Here is a 5,923-nt window from a genome sequence, read left to right on the forward strand (position 1 = left end):
CCTTTCCCTACTCGGGAAATGACTCAGCGTCTTATCTCAACAGCTTCCTCCTGTTGTCCTCTGGCCACTTGGCAATGCCTCTCAGAAACTCCTCACGAAGCCCAAATCCTGCCCTGTGCCATGGCCCCGTCAGAGGACTCATCAGATGAGGATGACTCGGGAGTAACAGCAGCAGACCCAGAAGCAGCAGACCCAGAAGCAGCAGACCCAGAAGCAGCAGACCCAGAAGGAGAAATGGAGGAAACTCCTGAGAACCCAGCTCCTTCTCCCCCTCAGCTGCAGAGCACCCCAGACACAGCTGAAGCCCACAGTGAACAGGATACTCCCCCCTCACCTGCAGAACGTAGACAGCAGAAGGTCAGGCAGAAGAGGGGCAGGCCTGTCCACTTAAGGCCAAAACGCTGATGGCTCACACCTGCTGACAAACCTGCTCCTTAAAAGTCAAACCTTGGCTTCAGCTTGTTGCTGACTACAACGTCAGGCGTGACCACTGCGGGTCTTCCTATCCCCCGAAACTTGACTTGGACTGATCTCTCGGCAAACTAGACCCGGACCTTCACTGACGTCTCTTCTGGGTTTCTGGCTTGGCACGTAAGCTTTGAACGGCCTCTGCCCTTATCTTGCTTCCTCCTTGCTAGCCTGGCAGATTTATAGCCAAGCTGCCGGCTGAGGATTTACGGCCTGGCAATTACCAAGGAATCTCCAGCCCTGCCTGCACCCCCACCGACACTGCTGTCTCAGTGAAGAGCTGACACTCCTGAACTACTCAACTGCCTCAGTCTTTGAGCCAGGACAACTGAGTCTGTATCCACCACCCATGTGCGGGTCCATGACTAGGGGCTTCCAGATTTCACAGTCCTGCCCACGTTGCCATTCGCCGATCGCCATGGGACTTTTGGTTTGGTTTGGTTGGAAGACGCCTGTGCGTGAATTTGTTTTATGTGGGGAGATCGGTGCATGATGATCAACACACAATCTTGACAGAAAAAGGCTTTGATCCAATGGCATGGATACCATGACGATTGGAAGTTTTTCATCTGCTGCAGCCTTCATCCGCCTTCACAGCTGTTGTAACATACACATTGTTATCCTCCACCTTGTCATGCCAGCTTGCCAGCCTTACCCTGGCCTGCAGTTAAAATGGCTAACTCCCAAAGCCTTATGGAGAATTCCCCTTGACATCTTCCTTGTTAGCTTGCTAGCAAGCAGTTAAATCTTTGATGTTCTTTCATCACCGTGACTTGGTAATTTGGTTTCAGGCCCGGTTTTGGCACGGAGACGGCCTTGGTCGCCCTGTATGATGACCTTTGTCAGTAAAAAGACAGGGGGAGTGTAACTCTTTTGATTCTCCTTGATCTCTCGGCGGCTTTTGATACCATCGACCATGGTATCCTGGGGAGACTCGCTGATCTGGGAGTTGGAGGTACTGCGTGGCAGTGGTTCTACTCCTACTTGGCGGGTCACCTCCAGAAGGTAGTGCTAGGGGAGTTTTGCTCGGCACCCTGGGCCCTCCAATACAGAGTTCCACAGGGGTCAGTACTATCCCCCATGCTTTTTAACATCTACATGAAGCCGCTGGCTGCCGTCATCAGGAGTTTTGGAGTGCGTTGCCACCAGTATGCTGATGACACGCAGCTCTACTTCTCCTGTTCATCTTTTTCAGGTGAGGCTGTCAAGGTGCTGAACCGATGCCTGGCTGCGGTAATGGACTGGATGAGAGCGAATAAATTGAGGCTCAATCCAGACAAGACTGAGATGCTGTTAGTAGGTGGTTCCCCTGACCAGATGGTGGACGTTCAACCTGTCATGGATGGGGTTGCACTCCCCCTGAAGGAGCAGGTCCGTAGTTTGGGAGTTCTTTTAGAACCATCCCTGTCACTAGAGGCACAGGTAGCCTCGGTGGCAAGGAGTACTTTCTATCAACTTTGTTTGGTGGCCCAACTACGCCCATATCTGGACAGGGAAAACCTTGCTTCAGTTGTCCATGCACTGGTAACCTCTAAATTGGACTACTGCAATGCACTCTACGTGGGGCTGCCTTTGAAGACGGTTCGGAAGCTACAGCTCGTGCAAAATGCAGCGGCCAGACTGTTAACAGGGACTCGGAGGTCCGAACATATAACACCGATTCTGGCCCGCTTGCACTGGCTGCCTATATGCTTCCGGGCTCGATTCAAGGTGCTGGTTTTAACTTATAAAGCCTTACATGGCTTGGGACCACAATACCTGATGGAACGCCTCTCCCGATATGAACCTACCCGTACGCTGCGTTCAACATCAAAGGCCCTCCTTCAGGGGCCTACTCAGAGAGAAGCCCGGAAGGTGACAACGAGAAAACGGGCTTTCTCAGTGGTGGCTCCCGAATTATGGAATTCTCTCCCTGATGAGGTACGCCTGGCACCAACATTGTTATCTTTTCGGCGCCAGGTAAAAACCTTCCTCTTCTCCCAGGCATTTTAAATATGTTAATATTTTAATATTTAATATTTTAATATTTAAGATCTTAACATCTTAATATTTAACCAATTTAATACTTTTTAAATATTTAATATTTTAGTGTTGAGCTCTGTAGCTGCTTATGTGTTTAATTATGTTTAGGTTTCTGGTATAATTACTTTATTTTAAGTTGTTTAATGTATATTTTAATTGTATATTGGATGTTTATGTTGTGAACCACCCAGAGAGCTTCGGCTATGGGGCGATATATAAATCTAATAAATAAATAAATAAATAAATATTACACAGCTGTACCAGCTTACAGTAATTTGGCACCTTCTTATCAGTGGAAGGGGCCTGGTTCCGTCAAGGCCGTAAAACTCCTTGCTTTGTTATGGGAAACCAAGAGGAAGTGCCAGGTGCTGTGGGAACATCGTTTTTTCATCCCTGTGATGAAAATGTTAATTGGTTAATTGTCTCTGGCTGGGAGGGAATTTTCCTCCATAAGAGGAGGCTCAGAACTCTGGGTTTGTGTCCCACTTCGGAGCACCACCTTGCCTATGGTGATGTTCTGTTGTGGCTCCATTTACATCTTGACTTGCAACTCCCTGAGGGGAAGAAGGCTATCCATTGAAAGATCCTATGCTCTTGTAAGTATAGCTAAGGCAGATAGCTTTGTTATTTTGATTGGTGCCAAGAAACTTTCCTTTACCTTTTTTACTAAGTACCTTACCCGTTTGGGTGTATGGTTTTAGGATTCAGTTTGCTGCTACAAATTATTTGTGTGTACCTTTTTGCTTTTTGTAACCTTTTTATGCTTTGCTTATTTTCTTTTTAATAAACTTTAATTGCTTTAAACCAACGTGTGTTTATTCCAGAGAGCGGGGTCAGTTCCTAAATTCAGTCCTTGCCATTTGACCACAACTACCGTGTAACAGAAAAACGTTTTTACCTAAGACTTCAGAAGGGGCCAGGAGTGTATCTAGACTCTGGTCCTGAGAGGCTCAGGTGTTGTTTAAGTGGGCTCTGGGGTTCCCTTTGCCCCAGAGTAGCTAACCAGTTGAAGGGTGGTGGCAGTACTACTTTGCAGGGTTGGTGTTGACATGCACAACCTTGGCAAACCAGGATTTGCTGGGATCAATTGCCCAAGGCCGGGGATTGACTCCTAGGACAGTGAGAGTAGATGGGGAAGAGCTCCCCGCTTTCGCTACATGTTGGCAGCGTTTGGGACCGAAAAGGACTGAACCTATCTCTTGGTAAACATATGCTTAAAAAGGTACATTTTGGAAAAATTGGAAATTGTTTAGTTAAAGGTTTCTGGCACAAAGGTTTATTATTTTTGTAAAGTCAGGATGTCTACGAGATCTAAGCAAAAGAAGGCATTGGATCAGATTGCTGCTGAAAGTAGCGATGAGGAACAAACAAGTTTCTTACCTCAAGGCAATTTCGAAGCAGCAGGAGGCAGCGCTGAGGTGCCGCCGTTACAAACAGTTACTCCGGAGGGAGAACTGGCATCGTCACCCGTACGGAGTCGATGAAGTATGGAGAGTCAAGCCAGCCAGAGCAGGGGTGTGCCACCCATGGATATGTGGGCTGAAATGCATAACTTCTTCTCGAAACAAATGGCGCTTATGACTACTCTTGTGCAACAACAGCAGGCGTACGCCCCACCGAGCCAAGAACTGAGATCTGGAAGAGTGTGCTTGGGTGGAGCTGATCCAGCAGACTTTCCGTTTTACCAAGTGGGAGACGATATTTCAGAATTCTTTTTAATCTTTGAGCAAGCGTGTTTGGACCAGTCATTAGATAAAAAATACTGGATGAAAATCCTACGCACTCAAGGAAAGGGAGAATTAAGAAGTTTAATGTGCAAACTCCCTTGAGAGTTAGCCAATGATTACGAGAACTTTGTAAAGTTGGCAGCCGCTTAATTCGCTCTATCTACTAGAGCGTGTTACCAAAAGTTTGAGACTTTGCAGAAAAAGCCAAAAGAAACGTTCTCAGCATTAAGCACCCGTACTGCTCAAGCAATGGATTTGTGGATTGCAGCTGCAAAAGCTAATACTTTGAGCAGTTAAGGACAGTGTACACTCTTGAGAAATTTTACAAGATGCTGCCAAAAGAGCTTGCGGCTGCTGTGAGAGGAAAAAAAACAAAGAGCATCTAGGAAGCATGACATCATGCTGACGAACTTGACTCCTTTCAGGATAAAGATGGATCGCCTAAGGCTTATGTTAAAAAGCCGGGAAACTTCAAAGTTAGCCAGCAGGCAGGAGGAGGAAATGAATGGAAATGAATGGCCGCCTGTAGTCAAGTCGGAGGAGAGAGCTCCGCTTCTGCCACCGCCATTGTTTCAACAGCGCGTCCAGCAGCTTACCAACCGAGTAAAGCAGTTTTGGAGAATTCATGTTTTTTGTGCAAGCAGCCGGGTCACAAAAAGGATCAGTGTCCCCAATTAATTAAAAAGCCGAGTTCTGGAACCAACAAGGGAACTAAAGTAGCTGTGGTCCAGAGAGCCCGTGACTTCGAAGAACCGGGAGGGCAGTCGTCTCCAGAAATTTCTCATTGGTCTTCCTCAGCTTCCAGTTCAGAGAATGACTGGGAATTTTCAGCTCCTAGTGCTGAAAACAGCCCTGTGTCGCGCCCAGACTGGGACTCAATAACCAGACTCGATGATGTAAGAAATTCTTTCTTTATTAAGGAGATGTCCACGTTATATTTACTGCGCTTCATGCAAACCTCTATTCTAAATCACTACCATCCCTAACTACCTGATCCTGCAGCGTTGAAAGAAAGTTGACAGAGCAAAGTTTTCCTGCCTCTACGACACTTATGAAGGAGGGAGGTGGGCGCGTAACCTCGCGCTTCTTCTGAGAGATCCCCCTCCTTCCCCCCTTTTCTGCTCATCCCTTCTTTGCCTTCGCCGGGCTCGAGGAGACGGGGGATCCCTGGGCCCCTCCCCTTTGGAAGTGCTGACTTCCCTATCCCACACATAGGGGGCGGGGGGTGGAGAGCCTTCCCCTTCTCTTTGTCACCCATCCTCACCCACATTCTCCTGCCACCCACCCCAGCTTGGAAGAGGTGACAGAATGAGGCTGATTCTGGCTGGCACCGATGCCAAGCGAAGGTCTGCCCTTCCTGCTTGTCTGGCGAGCCAGCATTTGGAGACATAACCTCTCAAAGGTTTGCACATCCACACGCACACAGTTTGAGTACCTTGAGATCAAACATAATAATTCTCTTTCCGGGTGGTCACTGGAGGAAGAGGTGGAGCAATAAGAGCCACAGTTCTGCAAGACATGCTCTGACTTTACTACCAACCCTTTGCAAAAACGCAATTTGGATTTGGTTTCGAGAGCAGCGTCAGTAACTCTTTTCTCTCTACCCATGTTACACCAAAAAAAATGGTTCTTTACATCTGGAGGAAGCTCCAATAACACACCAGATGGGAGACCAAATAAGTCAACACTTTTATTGATTACTAATA

The sequence above is a fragment of the Rhineura floridana genome, chromosome 15 (genome assembly GCF_030035675.1).
Source record: "Rhineura floridana isolate rRhiFlo1 chromosome 15, rRhiFlo1.hap2, whole genome shotgun sequence".
NCBI classification, from domain to species: domain Eukaryota; kingdom Metazoa; phylum Chordata; class Lepidosauria; order Squamata; family Rhineuridae; genus Rhineura; species Rhineura floridana.